General features: G+C 42.6%; 1 long non-coding RNA gene across 1 annotated transcript; it reads right to left on the bottom strand.

Annotated features, from left to right (window-relative positions):
- Window positions 1-334: 334 nt before the first annotated feature.
- On the bottom strand, window positions 335-26,808 carry LOC146809987 (uncharacterized). The gene is made up of 4 exons (XR_014965610.1): window positions 26,698-26,808; window positions 18,452-18,730; window positions 9,367-9,430; window positions 335-861 (listed from the first exon to the last, which is right to left on the bottom strand). It is a non-coding gene; the product is annotated as an uncharacterized LOC146809987 (long non-coding RNA).
- Between the last annotated feature and the right edge of the window lie 518 nt (window positions 26,809-27,326).

Consider the following 27,326-nt stretch of genomic DNA (forward strand, 5'->3'; position numbering starts at 1 on the left):
AGTAAAAAAGTCACCCTTCATGTCAGCCAATTCACCTGTTGTTGGAAAATAAATGTACCGGTCCAGGTGCTGCATCACTGCCTTCAAAACATCATGCATGTCATGACTTAACACTGTAAATTGAAAGGACCCTAGACTAAAGAAATGGTGGGCTGCCATCACCTTCACGTTGGGGGTCAGCGCAAGAGGATATTTTCAAATTTAAGTTCACATTTATTTTATTTGCAAAGTTACTAAAAACCATTGCAACATTTTAAAAATAGCCAATAGAGCTGGAGTTGTACCCCGGTAAAACCAATATTACACTTACTAAAAATACTGTACAGTGGTTAAAAATAGGCGGTATGGTGTTGGAGTGAATCAGTGATTCATGTAGTAAAGTGCATTGCGGTCAATAAAACACATTACTAAAACCAGGAATACACGTGGTAAGGTATTGTGCTGTACGTACATGTTTGGCAGTGACAGCTAACACATTTGGCACCTACTAAAACATTATGCAATGAAAAAGGTGCTCTTTTCTTCTTGCAACAGAGATGCAACGACTAGCCTTCTGGCCCATAGCTACCCAGGCAGCCTCTTACTAATTTTGCTAATGCTGGATTATCATTTTAGGCATTTTCTGTTCGGCCAGCATAAGAAATGTTGCTGTTCTGCAGTTCACTTGCGTGGCCCCCGGGTCAAAGCATGCCAGCACCGCTTGCAAGAGGATATGGGCATTGCAGGAGCAGATGTGGTGCCAACTGCACTGATAAATCCTCAATAATTTGCATGTTGAACAGATATCACCTGATGATATCACGCTCCTCCGTGGTCTATGTATCAGGAAAGGGCCTGTAGACTGGTGGACGTCTATGATACCTAAATGTAGGGTGTAAACAGAGTTAGTGTCAGTTTACAATGTACAAAGCAACATGCATTGAGCCAAACTAAACATGACTTAGTTAAACAAATAAAGGTACAGAATCTTTGGTACATTAATAACACTTACCCCACATACAAATCACAGCATGAGTACCCTTCCCAGACATGTTACCAAGGGATGGTGACTCAGCAATGAGATTGCTGTACAGTAAAAAACCTCTACTGTCTGTCACCATTCATTTGATGTAGCATGACATACTCTGCACCTCCCCACTAAATTAGTCAAGAAATGGGTTTGTGACAAGGATTACATGTTTTGAAGGGACCCACAATAGGACCATGGACTGCCATATATGTGGGACACATGATGCACACAGCATCTCAATATGATAATACTGCTCACAAGTGTCACAGGGAGGACACTGTTGTGTTGTCATGCCTGCCAAATACATAAAATCACAGAAATAAAACAAGAATAATGTAGGTGATGCCTCATTTACTCCATCACCTACTTAAGTCAGGGAGACAAATTTACACTAGTAAATGAAATGACAAACACCAGCTGATGTTGCAGAATAATGTCACAGTATACTCATTCAAATGTTTATGCTTGATACATGGCTTCAAACACACAACATATACTGTCAGAAATCTTACAGAATGCACATTGGGTTCACATAGTCACCAAATGCAGTGAACATGTCACCAAACGTAATTTGCACTGTGATCAAGCTTAGTAGGGTAAAAGGAATACATTTGTCAAAATGTATGTATGAAACTCAAAAAATAATGTTCTCCTCAAGGTTATCTCTTCATGGGAGTGTGAGATATATATTGAAACGGCTATGTCATCATGCAAAACCTGTCTACACACATGTAATGCACACAAAAAACAATCACAGCAGTGTGTGCCCTGAAGACTGATAACTGCAAGGACTTGGTAGCTGCATCCTAACCAATTCTGACTGGGACATACGCTGAAAGCTGTAATGCTGATCAATACGATTGTGTATTAAAGGAAGCGGTAGCCACATCCGAACCGATTCAGTCACAGCCATTGGCTGTTGGTTGACATGGGGACCAAAGTGGGTGAGTATTCAAAGGATGCGGTAGCCGCATCCAGACCGATTCGGTCACATAATTTGGCTGTTGGTTGTTATGGTGACCGATGTGGGTGAGTATTCAAAGGACATGGTAGCCACTTTCGGACCGATTCAGTCACAGCCATTGGCTTTCGGTTGTTATGGTGAACAACACACGTTTCTGTTTGTGTCATCATCGCATGCAACACGACTCGGTAACCTCCCATCACCAATATGTGAAAGCCAATCGTGGTTAGATGATGAATTTTTGATCATCGCGGTAGGGTCGTATGAAAGCAACGTTATACATTGTACCGATTCAGATAATGCGACCAACATGAACCTATTGCTTTGTCTGCCTAGATTTGAGGCTGCCCCTGCAAATCATATATAAGTGTGCCTGTTCCCTATAGACTTCAAATGCCTGCACTACCTGTAACATTCCTTCACCTCACCATCTCTCTGCTGCTGTTAACCTATTCTCTGGGAGCTGCAATGGCATGGACAGTGGAGAGGGCCCCAGCTTTCAGTAAGGAGAAGAAGAAGGCCTTGCTGGACACCCTCCTGCCACTGCACAGCCAGCTGTATGGCAAACCAGAGGAGCAGGTGAGTGATGATTACATTGCATTTTCTTTGACCATGTGCAAACTCTATGCATGCTAGCATTGGGAATCTCATTGTCAATAAGATAACATGTTATCTGTAACTATAAAAGTGAGTAGATAACTGGTCTGGGCAGGTACACTTCTATAGAAGTGTGTGTGCTGGGGGACCATTTCATCACTATTATAATGTGACGGTGTCATCGGACCCTGGACAAATGCACACCATGCCAAATGCATAGCCTTTAGACATTCAGGCCAAACAGAGCATTAACAGTGTGTGCTGGTGTCTGACTCAGAAGCGTCTTGCTTGGGCATTAAGGTCCTGTCACCATGTGATCCTTACAGGTCAACCCCCATGAGAAGGAAAAAATGTGGAGAACCATCTCCCGGAATGTGTGCGTTGAAGGGTTGGAGCTTTGGCATGCTTGTCACTGATGTAAGAGGAGGCAGGACTTTTGTGGCTGGGCCAAGAGGACTGCTGAGGTCCAGCTGGGCCTGTCACGTCCTGGCAAGAGGGTCGGGCACGGACATTGACCCCACACATGCTCCGCTCCGCATCCTAGAGGTGGTCTTCCCTAACCTGCATGGGAAGTTGAAAGCCAGACAGCAGCAAGGAGGGGGTGAGTATGTGACATGCATTTTACAGTAGCTTAGCCTGCTGCCCCTTTTACTAGGTGTAAGTCAGCCAAACCCACTGATCCGTTTTATAAGTTGCATATGCACAGGGATAATTTGATGCCCAAGTACATCTCTGTCATCAGGGAGATGTAAGTCTGTTATGTTCATGGAAGTGACCATAGTACCATGCTCATCTGATCATCAACATTCACAGAAACCTGTGCATGGAGGTAACCTTTGGTTGCAATGCAAATGGCCAACCTGTGGCAGCACATTGACTAATATATGACCTGTGCTTATTGTGGTTTACACAAATGTGTGAGGCATGTTGTCATTGGAGCAATCAAGTGTGAATATGCCATATTATACATAACACCAGCAGTTGAAATCATGATTGAGGGCTTGGTGATTCCTGCTTGATCATTGTGCCACTGTTAGGTATTAGCTGTGCTGCTCAGTCTTATAATATGTATCACATCGGCCAATTATAGGTATGCAAACTCTGGTCATCTGTGACACTGTCCTGTCACATGATTGTGTGGAAGATTTAATTTTCTTCATTCAAAAGAGTGAGTCCATGTGTCTGAAAATGTGTTTGTGATGTGAGATACACGTTCAGAACAGTTTCCATGTGTGTAAATGCTGTTGACTATACCTACTTGGGGCTTTGGCAAACGTATATAATGCATAGCTGTCAGCATGAGAGTTGTAATATATGCATCATCTTGAAGTATTTTTAAAAACACTGAGATGTTCCAAACAATTAATTTAAGCTGCCAGAAGTGTGCAATATGTCTGATGGAAGTGAGGGACATTCATAATTGGGACATACAAAAGGGGATCTCTGAAGTCTAGTCAGTTTTGGTACACAGTGTTGACTTGACCCATGAAGAATGGAGGTTCAGTACTGATAGTCTGTACAGTCAGTGCACCCAGATGGGCCAGTGGCATTGTGTTCTTCCAGAAGCATTGTGAAGATGCAGTTATTGAGCTTGGAAGTGTGTTGACCATTTCTCACATCTGAAAATGGTGAGCTGTTTACAATGTGCACAACATTCTGAGTCATCCTCCTAACACTGTGTATAGATGGCACCAGACAGTACCATCTCACACTAGCTATGCCTACTACCTTGTTGAACTCAATCAGAGTGTGAAGAACATAAGTTGCAGGAAAAATTAGCACACTCACTGCTATTTGTGTGACATGACCCATGCAATGAGTATGGAAGCTTTAAGTTCTACAAGGATGTTATTTAACCTGTGACATTACAGCCAATGATTCTCAATTGGATGAAAAGGTATCACAGAATGGATCCTGTGTCACAATTCAACTGTGTGAATCCTATTCCCATTGTGAGCTCTATACTCCCTTAAAGATGACGAGACAGGTATTTCATGACACAAGACTGTCAGGTGCAAAAGACGATATGTTGCCTGCTACATAATGAACTAGTCGACATTGTGGACCTGGCAAATGATCTTGATATACTCAATGTGTCAGTAAAACACATGTGTGAGGGGGCAAGGTTTGACCTGTATTATGAAAAGTGCCATGTATGTTATTGTATGTAGAGGAGATAGCATTAGTTAAACAGATGTAGAAGTCTGAAATGTAATGATTTGTGATGTCACCTATGTGTCAATTACATACAGGTGTCTAATTTGATCCTTTTACATTTTTATTCACAGCATCAGCACCTGCAACAGGAGGAGACAGTGCCATGGACGTAGGGGGAGCAAAGCACCAGTCTGGGCCCAATGCCGAATTTGACATCGAGGAATCCACTGGCGTGGAGGATGAGGTGAGCCCTACTGAGGGCAGTCCGGCAAGTCCACATGACACATCTGAGGACCAGTGAAGCCCAAGTGATGACTCCCTGGTTGTGGAGAAAGAAAATGAATCATCAGCATCTGAATCCACCACCACTCCCATCTCCAAATCCAAGCTGCTCCTTATCCCAGTGTCCGTGACCGCTCCTGTGGCAGGGGAGATCTCTCCTTTGGGCCAGGCACCTCACCCCTGCCCCTGTCTCCCCTGCTGCCCTCAGTGTGGAGGCAATAGTCATTTTGAAACTGATGTTTGTAGGTCAGATATGAGTGCTGAATGTCCTCCATGCGCAGACAAGTATTTTGACATAAATGTTGTCATTCATGGAGGGCATTCACTCAGAACTGTCTTTCCTACACAGATCCTATCAGGCACATGCCTCCACACTGATGGCAGCAGTATCCCAGCTCCAACAGTCCCTTACCCCTCCTACCTCTTCCCCATCCACTGTCCCAACTACCCTACCTGTCCCAAACACATGCAGAAACACACATGCACACGCCTTAACAGCCACATGTTGCACACAGACAGAAGGGCAAACCCACACCCACGCACACTCAGGAGTCAGACCGCACACTCAACATCACAGACACAACAGCTGATGACACACATACATCCACACATACTCTGCATACCTCACAACACTCTCCCTCTACAGCCCCTGCCCTTTCCTTTCCTGTTCCCCCCTCTAACCAGAATGTCTTCCTTTGTGACCATGGCCTCTTCCCTAGTTACCCATCCAAACCCCCTCCAAAGAAGAAGGGACAACCCACCTCCCGTGCCATGACATCTACAACTGCCACCCCTCTAAAAAGTCAAGCCCCAAAACCCAAACCTGCAAATCCCTCAGGTCTCCCAAGTCAAAACCTCTCCACCAACCTGCACTTTCTCAGACCAGCCTTGTACCTCCCACACCCAAAAAACCTCCAAAACAATCTGTTATTTTATGTTATGTTAACGGGTTTTAGAGAGCGCGACAGCTGCCTCAGCTAAGAGGCGTCCCGGTGCTAAGCAACAAAAGAGCCATACGCATAAAACACTGAAGGCCTACAGGGAAGGGAACAGAAATGTCTTAATGGCTTTCCTAAAGTGAAAATAGTTAGTAAGCCCAAGAATGCGGGCCGGCAAAGACTTCCACAAAATGGCAGCTCTATTACGAAAAGAGCGCCCACCATCACGGACTCTTCTCACCCGGGAGATCACCACCAAACATTGTCCCATAGATCGAAGTGATCATGTAGGAGTGCAAGGTACAAGAAGGTCAGACAGAATTTGGGGAGATGCCAATTTCAGAATTTTAAAGGCAATACACAATGCCTTAAACTCAATTCGCCTGGCTACAGGCAACCAGTGAAGGCGGCGAATTGCACTGGTCACTGAACAAGTTCTTCGTAAGCCCAAAAGAGATCTTACAGCCACATTCTGGACTCTCTGTAACCTCTGAATTTCAGATTTATTCGCGAGCAGGTGCAGCGAGCAGGCATAATCCAGCCTGGACAAAATCAGGGCCTGAATGATAATCTGCCTAGTCGTAGCATCAAAAAAGGGCAGAATAGGTTTGAGCCCGCGCAACAGACCGAAACAAGTTCCTGCCACCCTTTTCGTCTGGATCTGGAAGTTAAGTGAGTTGTCCATCCAAACCCCCAGGTTCTTCACTACAGGCTTAGGGGTAGGAGCTGCACCCAAGCTCTTGGGCCACCACAGTTCACTCCAGCAGTCATGGTTCCCTCCCACCAACAGCACCTCTGAATTGTTGGTATTCAGTTGAAGACAGTTGACGGTCATCCACTCGGCGATCGCCGAGAGGTCGCCCGGAAATTTCCTGCCGTCCTGTTCGGGGTCACTCGAGAGAGCCACCACCAACTGAGTGTCGTCGGCATAGGAGACCATGGTTAGCCCTCTGCTCCTGGCAACATCCGCCAGAGGTTGAACATAAAGGTTAAAGAGCCGGGGGCTCAAAGACGAGCCCTGTGGGACCCCCTGGCCAATAGGAAAGACACCAGAAGCAAAAGGGGGAGTAACCACCTGAAACGTCCTATCAGCAAGAAAGGAGGACAGCCACCCAAGAGCTAGGCCAGTAACTCCAGCCTTCGATAAACGATTCAGCAAAATGGCATGAGACACAGTGTCAAACGCGGCACTGAGATCCAAAAGGATCAGTGCCGACGTCTGCCCCGCATCTAAGGCCATCCACAGATGTTCAGTCATGGCCAAAAGCGCTGACTCAGTGCTGTGACCAGGCCGAAAACCGTTTTGAGAGGGATCAAACCTCTGGTTTACAGTAAAAAAATCCGTAAGAAGAGAATTGATATAGGCCTCGGTGATCTTCGCGATCCAAGGTAACAGGGAAATGGGACGAAAACTTTCAGGTTTATAGGGGTCTAAAGATGGTTTCTTGAGCAGTGGCAGTACCCTGGCCTGCTTCCAGGCCCTGGGCACAACTGCTGCGCTCAGAGACCCAATAATCACCATTTCTAAAGGGTAAATGATAGTAGATAGTATTTTTTTAGATAGTATTGTGCCCCTCCCTTTCTCTTTCACCTGCCATTAAGGGGTTTACCATCCCCAAAATGGTTAAACCAAGTCCCTCCCATTCTCCAACAAGCCCTCATACCACACCTGCCCCCCCTCAGTCTGATCCTGCCACTGCAGTGGACATATCAGCCCCTCAATTGGTCACAACCACAGCAGTGGACCCAACATCCCCTCATTCTTGTACTATCACTTCAGTGAACCCACACACCCCTTCTGATCCCATTTCTCCCAAAAACCAACCCAGTCCTCACCTAATGTTATCCCTTTGGTGCCTGACATGCCCCCTAGATGCCCTTTTCAGGGGAGGTGACCCACTGCAGTATTGGTACAGGCAAGAGACAATGGGCAAGTTGATAGTGCCCATTGGGCATATGGACATTTATGGACTGGCCATTGGCCTTGTGTTATTTATTTTCTTAACATATCATGCTGACTAAACGCGGTTCAGATTTGCATTTGTAGATTTTTGTATTCATCAAATTGTTCTTTAAGTCAACTGTTAATCATGTACAAATAGTAGTGTAAGTCTACAATGAGGTTAGTATGGCATGGACTGCATATGGTCCATGGAGTATGTGCACTTTGACAGTATGCATTCCAGACTTTTGTGTCTACATTTTCTGGCTGTTATTGTCCTCATCGGTTTTGACTATGAGTGTGACATGAATTGCCAAACCTTTACTTTTTCACATCACAATTGCACATAGGTCATGCTTTCATATATCAACATAGTGCATGTGTCACTAAGAACTACAGTTTAGAAGGAGCATGCTGCACATGTATGTGATGTACACAAAGACACCTGTCTCATCGAGACACCTGAGTAGATATGAAATGTGACTACCTGGTAGTGACTTTGAACACACCCATATACACAGAGTAATGACACACTACATGCATGTGACTTGATAGCGATGGGCCCATGTCCATGTCACCTTTAGATCTGGCACACTATTGGCAATAATTACAGAAGGTGATGTAGGGTCCTAGGGATATTATAGACCTACCACGGATTAAGTCCCCAATAACTATAATCATAAACAAACAAGAAACCTGGGGGCCTGGTGCATCAGCTATCAGTATCTACCAGCAGAACAAGATGACTAGCTGCCTGTATTGTAAAAGGTGCCAAAGGACAGAATTATAAAGTGAAGAGACCCTTATGAATCATTGGATTCCCATCAATCACCACAGTCCCATCATCTGGGTATCCATCCTTCCATCCAATTATCCTCTTAGTCATAGTGGGGTAATTAGTGGATTATATCTTAAAAGGGTCATCTGAAAGAAACAGTAGAAAGAACGAAATCAAGCTCTAGTGGACCATATAGGGATGGTCCCCAAATAGAATTTGTGGGAATGTTAAGTGCAGTGTAAAAGTGTTAGTGCAGGGTAAAAAGGATTTACAACAGAGAAAGACTTTTATTAGGGTATCTGCTGTAATCCTAATTAAAAACAGTGCAAAAGGCAGTTTCAAACATCACTACCTATCAATATGGTCGACATGTTTCAGCCTTCAGGACTAGTAGTCCACGGCTTTCTTCAGGACCTAACTAGTTGTTGCTACTGCATTAAAAAATGTTGTCTAAACAGTGAAAAAGTCATAAAACAAGGTTGGAATCAATACAACCTCATGTGTCAAGTACGTGTCCTCCGTATTAACGGGATGTAGAAGGCACCTGAAACACAAAACACACATTCTAGTGCTGCTAATGCAGAACATGTAAATGGCCAAATCTCAAAACTGGTAGGTAGTATTGAAGTATATAACTTTTTTTTCAACCTCAAAATAGTAAACATGGTTATAATACAATTGATAAGTTACTTTACTCACCTGTCTGATACGAGGAATGGTACTCAACTCGCCTGGTAACAACTCAGGTCAAAGAGGCCCCGCTCTAATTGACACAAAAGGAAATGGGTAAAAATAGAGCTCCTTGTCACTTGTCTACTCTATCAACATAGTTAATGCCCATATCTCAATATTTTGTGCATCATTCCCACACCTTCATTGGCAATATCAACTGTGCCACAGGTGGCATTCCACTGTAGGCAAATACATATCATGGCTGTGTACACATCTGATACATTTTGTGAGACCATGGTGAGTGGAAGGTAAGCAGTATTCCCACAGTCTTTAGACCCTGTTGCCTCCAAGGACTCCACTCTCTGCAGTGATCAATGTCAGTCAAGGTGTGTGCTATCTTAAAGGTCCATTGGATTAGATGTAATTCATGCTATCCTGCTTTTGTGTGTGTACATCACATGTATGGTTTTTTTTGTAAGTCTGGGCGGTGAACTCCGCTCTGCTCAGAGATTTTCGCCTAGCATGCGAAGTTCCCAAAAAGTTTTTTCCCTCGCTCGCGCTCATCAATGTCAAGTTAGCAAGCCCGAGCGAGGAAAATCCACCTCCCAGCACAGTTTTTTCCTCGTTCACGATTGTCAACATCAAGTTGACAAGTGCAAGCGTGGAAATGCAACCTCCCGGCGAAATTTCTCAACGCAGGCGGTGAGATTTCTCATTGCGAGTGGTCGCGCATGATCGCGACCACTTGCGTTGAGAAAGCTGCTGCTCAAGTAAAAATCTACTCGAGCGGCAGAAAGGAAGCAGCATCCACTTGCGCTGTCCATGGTGCCATTTGCAATGATTGCACAGTGCAGACAAGTACCTGGCACTGAAAATCACTGCAAACAGCACTTTTCAAATGCACTCATCCGCTTGCGGAGCTCCACGTTATGCGGCAGAGATGTTTTTGCACTTCACCGAGTTCGGCATAGCAGAACTCTGCAAAGTCCGCCAAGGCTTAGTTTTTTGTCTGTCCAAGCTTACATATTGTATTTAAAACCACAGAGCAGTCACAGTTGAGCATATGATTTGTGTGTAGGTTGTCCTCTGTGCATGACTGACAATGGTGTCTTTTTGAGATAATCTTCATGCTGTTCCAGTTCACATGGGTCTGACTTATGTGTGCTGTAATGTCTGTCACATTGCCCTGTGCTACTTGTGGTAAGCTGAGTGGACAGTGAGTGCACATGAGTGTTGTTGTTCAGTCTGCTGTGGAGATGCCACTTGAGCCAGTGTCACATCCATGTTCTCAGTTGCCACACAGGGGAGTAGGTTGTATTTTTATTGGAAAGCCTAGCTGCAGATAATTTTTGAAATGTTGATGTTGCATGTGCTAATCTGTCTCAAACAAGTGTAGAGGTGAGAGCGACTGGTGTTTCCAAATTTGATAGGGAGTGGAGACTCCTACGTAATGGAGCCAGCACACACTTTGCTATTGTCATGGATTGCAAGGTATGTGTTAAGTTTTATAGCAGTTCTTGTGTAGGAGACGTGAAGTACCCTCATTGTCCCATTGTGAGTGTTGTTACATGCAGGGATGTGAATCAGAGTATACAAGCCCATAAAACTGTTTTAATCCTGAACAAGGTATGGTAGGAATACTTCAATGTGAGAGGGATATATCTAGCTAGACATTAATGGATTATGGCAGGTGATGAGGGCTGTAGTCTGTGGCACTATTGCGAGATATGGGTGGAACAGTGCATTTACAATGTGTGAGGTTAATTGTTAATGTGCATAATTCAATAGGGTACTGTGCATGGAAGTCATATATGGATGTGACAGGGCCACAGTGAGACAATGTTAAACTATTCATATATGACAAAGTGGATAAGTGTATGTTAAGGGTATGCACCAGTTGTGTATTTTAGGCTGCAGAACGGTTAAATGTTAGATATTGTATAGTTGATATATGTTTTTTTGCATCAGTATATGCATGTATTTTAGATTTGACAATCTGTTGAACTGAAGCAGAGTATGGTGGATGTGTGGCGATATGTGAACAACTGAGGACATATCCATTGAGCAATGTAAGTGTCTTGTCATGAGTTGTGGTGATGTGTGAAGTGTGTATGTCATGCTGTGATGCTGCAAGTTGTGATATGATTGTATTCCAAGCCCTTATTGAGAGTGAATCTGGTGATGAACGTGGTCCATTTGACATGTTACTTTTGACGTCTGCTGAGGAGGTGATGAATACATTACATTGTGTGCATTTCAGGTATGTGTGAGTTGTGTACCTAGTGATGAAGAGTGATGCTGTGCATGTAGGGGTGGATGTGAGAAGTGCAGCATCAGTGTGAGATTGTTACAATTGTGTTTGAAGAGTTTGAGTACAAGGCTATAGCTTGTGTGGCAGACATGTTTTTCCTTCTAGCTGCACCAGAGTGGGCTTATAAGGTGCTTGTGAGTATGTTAGTTTTGTAGGTTGAGCATGTACTTTAGGCTGGATGTGAGAGGGGTCATACCTGCACAAGTAGAAATCATGCAGGCCAGGAGATAAAGTTGCTATGTACATATGTGTAAATTTGGTATATGGAAGCAGTCAGACACTGTTGTCTGAGTAATTGTGAAGATGTGGAATGTGTTGTCTGCAGTGTGCTGTTTGCCAATGGATGTTCATGACTGATGCTGTTTGCCAATGGATGTTCATGACTGATTGTTTTAATGGCCACTTTGAGTACACGGTCATATGCAAGACCTATTGGCATCACTGGAAACGTAGGCTCCACCTATCTTTGCCTTGTCTGAGTTGTGTGTTGGCATATGTTGTGTTTCCCCATTGTAGGTATTTATACTCAGTTATTGTTCTTTCTTGCCCTTGAAAACTGACCTGTGATGGATGTGGATATTGCTAAATTTGCAATATCATGATTACAGAACATTGGATGTCAGTCAATTCCTTAGAGGACTACAGCCCCATTAATGTTGAATTCATGGATGTGTGTTGTTGTGCCACATGGGGTTTTACTACCTCAAAACGCATTGCCACACTTGCCAGTACACTATACATGCATGGGGGTTGCTGGCATTCTAAATTTGGATGTTTGTGGTATGTGGACAGGAAGTGAGATGGAATCATTGTAATGATATCTCTGGTTGTGCTGAGGAAAACACATTGCACTTTAAGCAAACACACATGACACTGGAACAGTACGGCTAGTTCCATAAGTGTTTGCATCCTCTAAATGTATAAACCTCTGATCTGATTTTGCAAGGGTATTGTTACATTCAGTAAAATAAAGATGAAAGACTCCTCGTTGTAATGTTCAAGTAGTATATTTAATCTTGGGATTAGATGGTCAGGTACAGCATTCAAGTAGAAATGTAATCTGGTAAGAAACCCCATCGGGAGCAGATAACCTCCTGCTCAGCCTCCAGGTAACTGATAAATCCCCTGAACAGCAACAGGTAGAATCATGGATGACATCACAGAGAAATGACATAGACAAGCAGACACTAAGACTAAGGAGGGACAAAGAGGGAGGAAAAGCAGGATGTAACACACCTCCCCCTTTAACTGAAAAGATGAAGAAGATAAAACAGAGGATGGCAGAAGCAGAAAGGCAGAAGAAAGAAAGAACATAAACGCACAAGAAATTAACACCCTCTTCAACATGGTGGAAAGAAGAGGTAACACCAAAGGGCGCAGGTACAAAGGTTGTACAAGCACCGTAAGCTAACAAAAGAATGTAAGCATAAGTAAATGTGGTACAGTCCATAAGATGCCGAATCCACAAATGAGAACTGAACATCTCAAAACAAATTAGCAAAAGTACAGTATGGCACAGTACCGTAGATAGAAAATGAAATTTCAACTCCTCAAATTCGAATATTTTCGATTCCTCTAAAAATAAAGCACAATAAAAATGAGCCCAACTCCTCACAGTAAATACAAGATGCACGACTTCTCTAACAATAGAATAAAACTGAGCCTCCTGCGTCTCCTCACAATAAGTAACAGAAAATCACCAATACAACTGAGCCCATACGGCTCCTCACAGTAAATATATGAACTCCTATAACCATAGAGCACTATAAGTGGTTCATCTGAAATGACAATAAAATTGGGCCCCTACGGCTCCTAATAGCAAGCATTTGAACCCCACTATAATATAGAGCACTTAAGTGGTTAAACCGAAATGACAATAAAACTGAGCCCTTACGGCTCCTCACAGCATACACATGAACTCCTCTAACATTATAGAGCACTTATAAGGTGGTTCACATGAAACAAGAACTAACAACTGAACATCACTAAAGCTGATCAACAATAAGCAAGAAAAGAGTGGAGCACCTAAGGCTCCTCACTGTAAGGATGTGAAATACTGAAACTGAACAACTCTAAAAAATTAGAGCACTTCCGTGGTTCATCAAAATGTTAGCACAAATAAAACTGAACATGAACAAAAGTGAGCACATCACGGCTCTTCAACTTTAAACTTAACAAGAATGGAGCTCCTCAACGAAGTTGAGCACAGATGTGGCTCCTCACAGCAACACTTGAAGAATACATCAGCATGCATAGTTTCTTCCTTTCATTCTTTCTTTCATTTGAAACATTAAACCCCTCAACAAATAAATGGAGGACCTCAATAAGAATTTAGCACAAGTGTGGCTCCGCATAAAATACACCATTAATTAAATTAAATGACTCAAAAACGCATCACCATAAAATTAAATATAACTGAACACCTCAAAAATCTTGAGCACAAAAGTGGTTCCAAATTCCAAAATAAATCCCACACGCACACATATGCTAGAACTAAACTGTAAATTAAAGCAGAAACAACATACTGCGTAACTTAGTTGATATGCAACAGAATAGATCACAAAAGTTTAAACATAACAAGTTAAAACAATAAAAGTAGTCACCGTTGTCAAATCTTGGGAGACAGTTCTTTCCCTGAATTGTTGATTGAAATGTGAATGAAAGGGAAAAGAAACGATAAAGATTCATTGCCAAAAATTCTTCTGTGAGTACATAGACCATATATCTTCATGTACGTGCAGGCAGTTTCCTCACGTGCGGAGCTGCAGGAATTAATTTGTAAAAGACCATATAAGTTCTTATTTCTCCTTACATAAACCGAACCTTGTTGATGAGGGAGTCCCAGTTTAAGCAAATTCCCAAATAGTGGTAGTTTCATATTTTATAATGTTCTCCCAAAATAGCAATTTTTACGAAGGACTTCCACATGCTGCAACCCCCACTTATCAGCGTAACTCAGAGCTGCAGGTGTTGCAGACTCGGGCAAAGTGCAGACTATTTTTGCTTCCACTGGTGTCTCATTTGCCAACTGCCGCTTACATCTCAGTCTGCCAACTCCCGTTCACATTTCCATCTTACTAAATACCAAAAAGAGTATCTGTATTTGCTGTTTCCAGACGACAAAATGTCCACAACTTTATCGGCATTGGAAAACGGTGTGTGGTTGGCGAAACAGGTATGAAACGCCAATACCAACATGGCGGCATGCAGCGTGTGCTGCACCGGGTGGCTCTCGGCACGCTAGAGCTGTGAACGCCGTAGCAACAGCTAAGCAACCAAAGATGTCAGAATGGCTACGCAACTGCTTCTCGCAACCAGGCAAGCATTAATCACTGTACCAGGCTCGCACACTTTCTTTTTTTTTTTAAAGAAATATGACAGTTAAACGTAGCGCAGCTTTAAAAAAAAAATGAGAAAAACGCCAAATTACAAGATTGAACACACAGTACCTGCGCAATGGTGGCACCCCAAATCCAGTAGAAATCACCCACAATTGAAACACTTAAAACTTTTCACGGGCCGCAGGTTCAGAAATATCACTTTCCTTATGGCTCCCAAAAGGTGACAGTTATCCTCAGAACACAATTCTCTGCTGCCCCTTCCCAGCACACGTGGCTGCTCCCTCTGGAGAGTTGAGGAACAAACAATTCATCAATTTCAGCATTCAGTTTAAAACGCTGCCGCCGATTACTGGCACACGTCGCTGGTCCCTCTTTACAGCTTCAATTCAAAACGAGAACCAGGTGTAAGGGCCAACACTTACTTCTGTAGGCTGTCTGATGTTACAGACACCGGTGGGGCATCCAAGTCTGTAGGCATTATGTTCAGTTTCTTCTCTTTAGTTTTGGTACGCTTGGTTTCTTTTCTCCAATCGTCGCCTGTGTTACATTCAGTAAAATAAAGATGAAAGACTCCTCGTTGTAATGTTCAAGTAGTATATTTAATCTTGGGATTAGATGGTCAGGTACAGCATTCAAGTAAAAATGTAATCTGGTAAGAAACCCCACCGGGAGCAGGTAAGCTCAGCCTTCAGGTAACTGATAAATCCCATGAACACCAACAGGTAGAATCATGGATGACATCACAGAGAAATGACATAGACAAGCAGACACTAACACTAAGGAGGGACAAAGAGGGAGGAAAAGCAGAATGTAACAGGTATCCCTTGTGTGTGTCTCTAAGTGTTCACATTGTGCCCATTAGATACTGTCCTTGGCCCTGATGGTAATATTTGTTTGTTGAGGTCTCCTTGATGTTTCCATTATTTGTTTTGACAGTTTTTCAAATGTGTACAAAGGTGAATTCATTCTGCACGTCTTTCATACTCACAAGATGTACCCATATCTCCTGACTTGAAAATGACTATGTCACTTGTGTATTTGAGCCCCAGATTGATCCACCCCCCCAGCATCCTCAGCTGCGCAGGCAGCTTATCTTGCCCAAAGAGCTGTGCACCAGACACACCAACACTATTTGTGAATCGTAAGTAATGAGACTCGTGCACCCTCAGATTGCTGTCCAGGACACAATCTGCACAATCACAATGGGTTTATTAGTTTGAAACACACACGACAGCCTGATGAGGTAGATGCTGGCTTGCTGTGAATGACATTCTCCAAAGATGACCATAGATGCATACAGATTGTGGGCTGTGTGCAGCATCATCAGTCCACACATGGTGACTGTATACTATATTTATGTTGGCCCAGGAATCTTTCAATTCCAAGTTGGATTTGGTACAAATATGTCCATGACGACTGTGACACAACCACTTTTGTGTTGTTGTATTATGAGACACAAAAATTAGTACAGAGTGGCTTTGTCTGTGGACATATGTGTTGGCATGGTCAATATCGTCTGTGCTTTATTGCACACAGACGCATCAAAATGACATACTATTGAGAGTACATTGTAGTTCTGTTGCCCTGCGATGTTTCAGTGTGTGTTGTTGTGGAGTCATGAATTCAGTTAGGATACATACATATGTGTGGTTATGGCAATTCCTTTTCCACGTAAAATGTGTGTTTCCCCTAGTAAATTGAGTGATAAGTGTACCTACCTGATGATGACATTCCCTCATTGTACATACACATCACATCATCCTATGGACACATGCTCTGATTGGGATCACAATGATGCTCAGGCCCTCTAAAAGTAATTTTCACACAAACTGTGATCATCTCTTTTCTTCTGGCCTGTGTGCGTTTTCCTGTCAAGCGATTTTTTTTAAATGAAGCACACTGCTACTGATCAAAGTGGTGGTGTGCAGGTCAGACTGTCCAGATGTGACTTGCCTCCCTGCAAGGCCCCTACATACAACACAGTCTCCCTGCATGTGGCATTACCTGAAAGTGATGGCTGTATGAGGAAGAAGACACTATCTCTGTCAAGGCATGTGAGGCAGTGCACCAAGGTGAGTATGCTCCAAAGGCTTTCCCCCAGCCTCAATTTACAGCACAAGTGGGTATCAAAGAAAATGTCACCATATTGCAGCGGCGTGGTGGTGACTGTGTAAGTAAGTCAGTCTTTTGGTGTGGTTTACTAAGGCTTATAAATCATGGCCCACAGGTGAACCTGGTGCACCAGCCCATCAACCAATGCCCAATTGCCACCATGGCCAATCCAAGGGTATGCTGAACACTTTCTGATTGTACTCAACACCCATAGGTCTGTATGGTCTTCGGCCCCCCATCATGTGTGCCAGTTCAGACTGAGACAGCTTCTCCACACACACATATAGTCCTTGAGCTGCTGTTGGTGGCTTGTGTCTTGTTTGCGCATCAGCTCCCCCGGTATTTAACATCTTTTTAAAGCACCATTTATTAGATGTTGAGGCTTGTTTTTATTTGTTAAGGTTCCTAGAGCACTTGCATCTCCACTCTGCCCGTTCCTCAAAGTTCCCAGTTACTTTGGCTGCAACAGTGGGGTAATGCATTTGATGGTAAATTACTTTTGTGCTTAATTATTTAAGCATTCTTGCAGCATGTACTCCACCTCTAGGTATTGAGTCGCTTTCCATGTGCAGCAGTTACATTGCTAACATACACATTCCTGGGTGTTTGGGGCCCAAAACACATATTTGCACACATTGCTGGGGGTATTTGCCACACAAACTCCAATTTTGTATATAGATTACTGGGGGTTTTTGCCCCACAAACCCCAATTTTGCAGATGGAGTACTGGGGGTATGTGCCCCACAAACCCCCATGTTGCATCTAGATTACTGAGGGGTATTTGCACAACAAACCCCAATTTTGCATCTACATTGCTGGGGGTATTTGCCACACAAACCCCAATTTTGTAGATAGAGTACTGGGGGTTTTTGCCCCACAAACCCCAATTTTGCAGATTGAGTACTGGAGGTAATTGCCCCAAAAAACCCTATTTTTCAGATGGAGTACTGAGGGTATTAGCCCCACCAACCCCAGCTACATTCCTAGGGGTATTTGCCACCCAATGCCAATATTACCTCAACATTGCTGGGGGTATTTGCCACACTATCAATAACTTGGATAATCATTGCTGGGGGTATTATCACCCAACAGCAGTTTGTACTCTCCATTGCTGTAAGTGTTAGACCTCCACCTACCAATTTTGGTAGGAAATTTCTGGGAGTATGAGTCCCCTGCTCTCCCTTTGTGTCTGAATTTCGGGAACTATTGCCCCCCACCCTAATTGCCTGTACATTGCTGCAAGTATTCCCCCCACCCCCAAATTAACGGCCGTTTCCTCACTGCTTTATCTTCTGTTGGCTTTGATGGGGTAGCTACGTTATTGTATATGGGTAGGTGTTAGACTTACCTCTGTAACGTCCGTGTCTGTTGGAGTGGTTGTATTGTTTGTAGGCATATAGTATAGGGATGACGTGAGTGATGGGATGCACAGCTGCACCGTCTTGTTCACAGGAATCATGTTGTGGCGTGATTCGGTCCTGAAATACTCTTCTTCTGGGTGATCTGACATGTTGGTATTGGTGAACGATTCGGCGCATTGGAAGTACACATCTTAGTTGGGCGTTCGGAATTGGCTTGCGAAAATGCTTCTGTACGACTCAATTGTACGTATCCTGCAGCTTTTCACCTGGAAAATGAAGACGGATTTGACATGATGGAGTCGTTCAGTAAGTGAAGAGTTTACGGCATTGTACCTTGTCATTCGGTTAAACCGGGTCTCAGCACGATTTGGTTGGAAGGACCGCCTCTGGATGGCTCTGGGATGGCCTTCCTAGCAAGATCATAATCGAACCCTAAATGTTAAAACCCAACTAAGAACCAGACCCCCTTCACAACCTCGGTCCACACTACCTGGCCGAGAAATTTGTATACCACCGCCCTTCCCGCATTCTTAGGTCCAGCAATCAGCTATTACTCCAGGTTCCTAGACATAACAAGACCAGACAGGGAGGTCGCGCCCTTTCCATTATGGGCCCGCGTCTGTGGAACAGTCTTCCCCTTTCCCTCAGAGATTGCCCGAGCCATCTAGCTTTCAGGAAACGCCTAAAGACAACCCTGTTCTAGTTGGAGCGCTGCCCTACCTGTTTCTTCACAGCACCGCGCGGAGATACACCTTCGGGTGTGATGCCGGCGCGTTACAAGCCCATAAATAAATAAATAAATAAAATAAAAACAATCCTTCTCTATCCAACAGACAAAAAAACACCTGACCAACATCTCAACTGAACACAGCAAAGAAAAAAGAATTACTTCAAAAACAGACAGAAATACTAATATACATCTCCCACAAAGGGAAAACACTATTAGTGCACATTGGACATACATTCAGCCAGACAGCACAAGCACCAAGAATATACATTGGAAATGTACTAAATGCTATGCTGATGCTTGGTATAGGAGGGCTACAACTAGAAATGGTGTTGAACTTAATGTTAGGGAGCACAGCCACCCCCAAATAGAACAGAAATAGAAGTAAGACATGTGTTCCAAGACATGGGAGAAAGAAGTATTAGCTCCCAAGAACCCACAGCAAGCATCTTAAAAAACATAGGGCCAGATGTATCAACGCTTTTTGCATTCGCAAACGGGCCAATTCTCAGAATCAGCATGTTTGCGAACGCAAAAATGCCTTTTGCAATATACCAAACATTTGCCATTCGTAATATGGGTAATTGTAATTTTTTGCAATTACCTAAATTGTGAATACAGTTAATGAATTGCAATTCATTTGCGATTCCCTAAATGCAATTCATGTAGCAAATTCAACAAATGCAAATTTGCATTTAGGAATCGCAGTTTACCACCAACTTCAAGTTGATGGTAATTTGTGATTCCTTCGACAAATGCAACCAAGTGCATTTTTCGAAGTGCCATGTGACGTGCAAACATGCCCTTAGGGCTTGTGGGTGTACCACATGTGCATACTTACCATTTCTGGGGGTGCATCAGGGGTGTCTTTAGGCCCCCTAGCACCCTCGCAATTGCATTTGCAATTTGGGATTGCCAATTTGGTATTCGCAAATTGCGAATGCATTCCTATTCATTCCTATGGGCCTATAGGAATGCATTCCCTAATAACGAATCACAATTTGCGATTTGCTAATACGGAATGTTAAGGATTTGCAAAAAAAATATTAAATTCGCTATTTAAGAATCATAAAAGCAATTCTTGATACATCTGGCCCATACTTCCCAAAATTCCTGAATATAGCAACAGGCAAATGGCAAGCATACCCAATTTAAACAGATTAATAGTGCAAAATATGAAAAACAAAAACAAGAGAAACCCCTGCTTCCCCTAGAAGATATCAAGTTATAGACATTCCTGAAAATCTAACCACTACACACCATGAAGATCCCTCTCTCCAGTATGAAAATAGCGATAATGACAGGAGACTAATAATACATACATCAGAAAATAAACATCATAAATGGTGATCATCATAACAGTAACATACTCCTAATTTACGTCCTGCTTACCAACGAGCAAACTGCTATCTACTATAGAGCCTGATTCACAAACTGCACTTTGTAGTATGTTTGGTATACCGCAGTTCTACTTCAAAGCTTACTATAAAGTGCTCTTCTCAAAGTGCACCTATGGAGTAGCTTACACGTTTGAGTAAGAGTACTACTTTTTGGTATTTATAAACTGCACATTTATGATATCTTACACTTTTGTAATGACATACAATTTTGTAGTAAGTCCCTACCTCTGTTATTTTCTATGGGAGGTTGTTGTAGTACTAGGGGTTGGTCATGTCTAGCGCTGAACCTACATCAAAAGTGTACAATAACTAAAAATATGTACGTAATTATAAAAGTGCAGTTTATGAATACCGAAAAATAGTAACCTTTCTCAAAAGTGAAAGATACCTTTGTGAATCAGGCCCGCAGGCATCAACCCAAGTTTCAAATCACCAACCCAAGTTTCAAATACCATGGTGGAATGCTGATGACTCACCATTGCCCAACAGCCAAAACAAACAACACAGTTAAAGGATGGCAACACGCCTTCCAAGTCACAAAACGCAAAAAGACATCCTACCCAATACAATTTCCAAGAAAACTAAAAAAAAAAAGACAAGGCTACTAAGAACTGAGAGTTGAACAGTCTTTCACATAAACTAAACCTACAATACTCAATTACACCAAAGAACTGCATGAAATGCTACAATGTAAAGCAACATTATTTATCTATACCAAAGGCCTCTACCACCTTGTCAGATTTGTAGGAATACTACTATAAACCTTACAATCCAAATTAAGTTTGCATCCAACATAAACCTACAGAAAGCCGTACAATATGTTTGGTTATAAATATTATGTGAATTATTATTTATTTATCTGTGTAAATTAAAATGTACAATTAAACAATATCCAGTACTACTGATAAATTAAATTAATTTACAATACATGTTTTTAAATAAATATATTTATCCAATACAACACATTTACACAAATGTTTAAACATCCAAATCAGCAAATACAATATAGGAATACATGCAATACACAGCATTTCCTAAATGACACAATAATGCAAAAAACAATCAGAGCAAAAATGTCTCAACCCCAAAATATTTTTAAATCAACTTACAAGCTTGATGTCAATGATATTCCTCCAATTGACCAAAAACTATTTCAAAATTGAATACCCAAAGATTAAATCCATAAAATTACATATTAAAGGTAGAACCGCTCCTGGCAAAGCCCCAAAATAAAGGAAATTAAAGAGTGGCTAAAATATAACAAAAAACGAATCCCAAAATAAGGAATGGATTTCATTCTGACCTCAAATCCTGTAAAACATATCCACCCTCACATAATATACATCACAAAAACAGAACAGACAAGATATCACACAAGTTGAAACTATACTCACATCAAAATAATAAGTTACTATGGTAATTACACTACACACACTATACTATGGGCTTCCTCACTTAACGAAGTAACTAAAAAACACAACCTAAAACAAAACTACAAGTCCCACAACAAACTAATACACTGTTATAACTAACTACCCATACTACCCTGACCCATAATCGCAAATGACAATTTTCAAGTAGTTTTACCTTACCTGTAGACCAGGAGCAGGGAACAATGAACATCAGGAACTGAAACTGCCAAACAATTATTTTAATACAGTAAAAAATATAGTTAGAATTACAAAAATGACTGCTAATAAATAAAAAAAGAATGTCATAATACAAATGAATAGAAACTTAAAAAAATAATAAACATTTAAAATGTATTTTCCTATTGTTTGCAAATAAACATAATTTAAAAGTGTATAAATAAAATGTATGTTAAACTATGCAAGTATATTATTAAAATGTCAGATCAAACAAACACTATAAAACAACCAATGCTGCAAAATATACAATAAGTCAATAAAACTTATATAATTTTCCTTATCTCTCTCTATAATACATTAGTAATTAAATTATATAATAGTCTTTTAATATAGCACCTCCACTAAAACCAAAATCTTTTTGGGAACATGTATACATTAGAAACATCATTAATTATACTCCCTCTCCAGTGTAAACCATTTCGAAAATTGTGTTGGACAATGAAGAGGTCAAATTTCTATTGTCACACCAATGTGAACTATTTTACGGAAGGTAATGAACACTGAAAGGGTCAAATTTATTCGTCCCACTCCAGCCTAATCCACTTTGGGGAATGTATTGGTTACTAAAGAGGTCTAAATTACTATACCCATTACAGTTTAGACAAATTTGGAGAAGGTGTTGAACACTGAAGGGATCAGATTTGCTATTACTACTCATATTAAAACCACTTTGTTAAAGGTGTTAGACACTAAGGGCCTGATTTATGTGGGTTTGCCATAGGGTAGCGCCACAGGTATTCCTGCTGTGCTTTCCTATGGCAAAAGAAAAGGGCAGGAAAGCACCTCGACCCAACGGACCTTTCCAATTATAGACCCATTTCTCTCCTCCCGGCCATTAGCAAATTGGCTGAGCGAATTGTTAATCACCAACTATCACTCTTCTTGGAAACCAATAATCTACTTCGTCAATCTCAGACAGGGTTTAGACCTGGACAAGGAACAGACACCGCACTACTAGCTGTGGTCGAGGAGGCAAGAACCATCATAGACGCAGGAGGATCAGTGGCAGTGATCCTCCTCGATCTGAGTGCCGCGTTCGACACGGTGGATCATACCACCCTCATCCACCGGCTCAGCCTGGTTGGAGTCTTAGGCACCGCCCTGTCCTGGATCAAATCGTTCATCGAAGGCAGAACCTTTCAGGTATCCGATGGCACAGTCACATCCAGAGCTCTCCCACTACAGTGTGGAGTCCCCCAGGGCTCCTCCCTGAGCCCCACACTTTTTAATGTATACATGGCTCCCCTGGAGGACATTATAGCCCCATTCGGCATAAAAACAGTCATGTACGCCGATGACACCCAATTGGTGGTGTCTCTTAACCAATCGAGCAAAAGCCTCGGTAACCTAGCAGCCTGTTTGGAGAACATCTTCCACTGGATGTGCGAATCACGCCTGAAATTGAACGGAGAGAAGACCGAGATCCTCCTTTTGGGAAACCCTCGCAAACTCCCTCCTTCCCTCCCCTGGCCACACTGTATGGGATCACCTCCTATCCCTAAATCAGAAGTCAAGAGGCTTGGGATCTGGTTGGACCAAGAGCTCAATTTTAAAACCCAGGCTAGAAAAACCTCAGGCATATGTTTCGGTCTCATCCAAACAGCACGGAAGATCCTCCATTTAATCCCCTTCCAGTCCAGGAAATTGCTTATACAGGGGCTGGTGAATTACAGACTTGACTACGGTAACGTCCTTTACCTAGGGGCCCCGGCATCGGTTATTAACAGACTTCAACACGCCCAAAACGCGTCTGCCAGAATCCTAACCGGAACCACAGCCAGATGCTCCGCCAAACCAGCTCTCAAAAACCTACACTGGCTCCCTATTAAGGAAAGGATTACCTTTAAGACCCTATGCATTTCTCATAGAATTATGCAAGGGAGAGGCCCGCCGATCCTGAGATCCCTCATCAAACCTCATCAGTCTAACAGAAAACTCAGGTCAGACTCCCTCTCCCTGGCCAGTGTCCCAAGAATAAAAAAGGCCCGCTCCGGGGGGCGACTGTTCTCCTACAATGCTCAAAAACTGTGGAATTCCCTCCCACTCCCCATCCGAGAAGAAAACAACCTACTTGCCTTTCGGAGGTTACTAAAAACATGGCTCTTCCCATAAACTCTTCATCACTCCTCCCCTCCCGCCGGATCAATAGGTTGACTAAACAGCGCTGGGACGCCTGAGGGTAGCTACGCGCTTTATAAATCCGCATCCAAATCCAAATCCAAATCTATCATAAATCTTCCTGCACAAAACCAATCACAAAAGGCAGAATGCAGCACACATAGAAAAAGGAAAATCATGGAAAAATAAAGATATTTCTCCACACTGTGCCTCCTTTAGGCCTCCCCTGGGGAGGCCCAAGTTTTTGGTGCTGCCTCAGATTTGCTATTTCCCAAAACTCTGAGGATGTGTCAAAAAGCCATGGATGTTGATGGGAACACCCCCAGCAACACCCATTGCACGCCCTTTTAACGCAGAAAATGGCAGTAAGGGGAACAATATCTACGAGATAGATATAATTAAAAACTAGTGGCTTAGTGCTGCCTCGTAAATATGGAGCAGGCTCAAAAAGTGATGTTCAGGAAGCACAAGGGGCTTCACAGATGAGTTCCTAAAGGTGGTCAAAATTACTATTCCCATTCCAATATGAACCCTTTTAGGGAAGGTGCTGGACACTGAAGGGTCTAGAGTTAGCATTCCCACTACAATCTAAACTACTTTAAAGAATGTGTTGGATACTAAAGGGGCCAGAATTCCTATTCCTATTAAAATCTAAACCATTTGGGGCAAGTATTGAAAATAAAACATAAATCATTTTCTGTTATAAACAATTATATAAGATGTTTAATCTATCAAAGACATCATATTTACTATTTCTCACCAAAATAAATTAAATAAGCATAATAAGAAAAAAATCTACTTATAATATTATGTGACATGAAATGGTAATCTATCCCCATTTGGAAATTACACTTATAAAAGGTAATAAGGTAACTCCAATGTTATCCTATGGGAGAGGTAGGCCTTGCAGTAGTAAAAAATTAATGTAAGAATGTTTTACTTACAGGACATGCAAGACTTAAAAATGTCCCACTTTTTAAATATATTATACCCTGCCCTCTGGGCTGTCCAGGGCCAACCCTAGGGATGACCTATATGAATGGAACAAGAAGGTTCAGGCCTGGCAAAAGGTTTAAAGGGTTACTTAAGTGGGTGGCACAATCAGTGCTACAGGCCCACTAGTATAAATTAATTAATAGGCCCTGGGCACATGCGGACTACTTAACTAGGGAGTTATAAATAAATTAAATAAGCAATTTGGGTATAAGCCAATTTAACATATCAAAAAGAGAGAGACTAAGCACTTTAGCACTGGTTAGCAGAGGCAAAGTGCACAGAATCCTAATGCCAACAAAGACGAATTCAGCAAAAATGGAGGAGGGAAGTCAAAACGTCTGGGGATGACCCTGCAGAAAGGGCAGAGTCCAACACTGTCTGCAAAAAAATACTGGTAATCTAAAAAAAAGAGGCATTAAAAAAACTATTTTTCACAATTATGGCTAAAAATGCAACAACTCGTTACTCCAACCTTTACATTTTACGGAGGGTTCAAATACTATTCCCACTCCAATCTAAGGGGCTTATTACGACGGTGGTTGGAAAACCCGTCCGACTTGTGGTAGTGGTAAAAATCCACCCACTAGCTCCATGGACCATCCGACTTTCCAATTATAAAATGTGCACTGAAAAAGTCTGTCCACGGCAATCGGAAAGACAAGCAATCTGTCTGCCGTGGTTGGAAGGCCCAAAAACCGATGCAGTTGGAAAGCCATTATTTCCATACCAAAACTCCGACTCCACAGCGGCATGACCGCTGAGGAAATTATGATGAGAGAGCGGTCTTGTATGAACAAACTCAGCACACAAGACACAACACCCAAAGCACCATCCCAGGACACTCAGAGACATACACACAGAAAACATGCATCCACATCTCAGACCTCATTTTCCTCTCCCTCCAAAACCCCACCCATCGGGACACCTCCTCCCACATCTCTGAAAACCCTTACCCTATGCGCCCTAGAACCCCTGCCACTGCTGCCCACCCTCCCAGAGTTAAGAGTGCTGGATTACCACCAATCCCACCATCAGACCTGCTGAGAAAGTTCCTTTCAAACAGGAAAGGAAGAGAAGAGAGCCACCCACCCCAATGCCACACCAAAATCATCAAAGAGATCCAAAAAAGAGCCCCCCCTCATTCTGACAAAAAAGGGGCTAACATTGCCACCTCCATGTCCATCCCCCATAGTCAACTTTGGGGTAATATGATACCCAAATTATTGAAGCCTAGCCCTCCCCATACAGAGGCCAGCCCAAGAACTACTCAAGCCAGCACTACACCTCCCAGGTCCATCCCTCCCTCTACCCAAACCAGCACTCCCCCTCCCAGGTCCAGTTACCTGCTTTATGTTGCTCTTCCTGTTTGACAATGAAATCTGAAGTGCGATGTCTTTCCCTTTTTCCCTTTGGTCAATCTTCAATTTTGTATTCTGACCGTCCTTGCCTCTCCGCGTCTTTTGATGAACCCTGAAAGGAAAGAAAGGAATGTATATCAGTATCCTGATACCTGTCAGGTTTCCTAATATTATCCAAACTCTTAAGGTTGTACCTCTTTTTAGAGGACTCCGAATGGGGAGACCCAACCCTTGATCGTGAAGTGTTTCCTTTATTGTTATTAATATTTTTGGATTGATTGTTATTATCCCATTTCTTTTGAAAAGATACGGGTGCTCGCCTTGAGTTATCCTTGTCCGAAGTACTCACCACTTGTGGTTTCCCTGGTTTGGCTCCCAAACTATCTCTACCTCATGAAGCATAGGTGTCTTCGATAATTTTGAATGCACGCTCCTGGTTTGTAGGAAGTGTTTCCCTTAGGCGTTGGCATATAGCCACCGCTGCTGCTTCCCCCTTAATGTCGCTCAGCATAATTGCCAAAACGTTGTCAAAATTACCCATCAGTTTCATCCAGTACTCATTCTGTATCTGTTTCAATACTTCAGGAATAACTGATATGGTAGGGGTACCGTGT

Source organism: Triturus cristatus, chromosome 7 (genome assembly GCF_964204655.1).
Source record: "Triturus cristatus chromosome 7, aTriCri1.1, whole genome shotgun sequence".
Classification (NCBI taxonomy): Eukaryota; Metazoa; Chordata; class Amphibia; order Caudata; family Salamandridae; genus Triturus; species Triturus cristatus.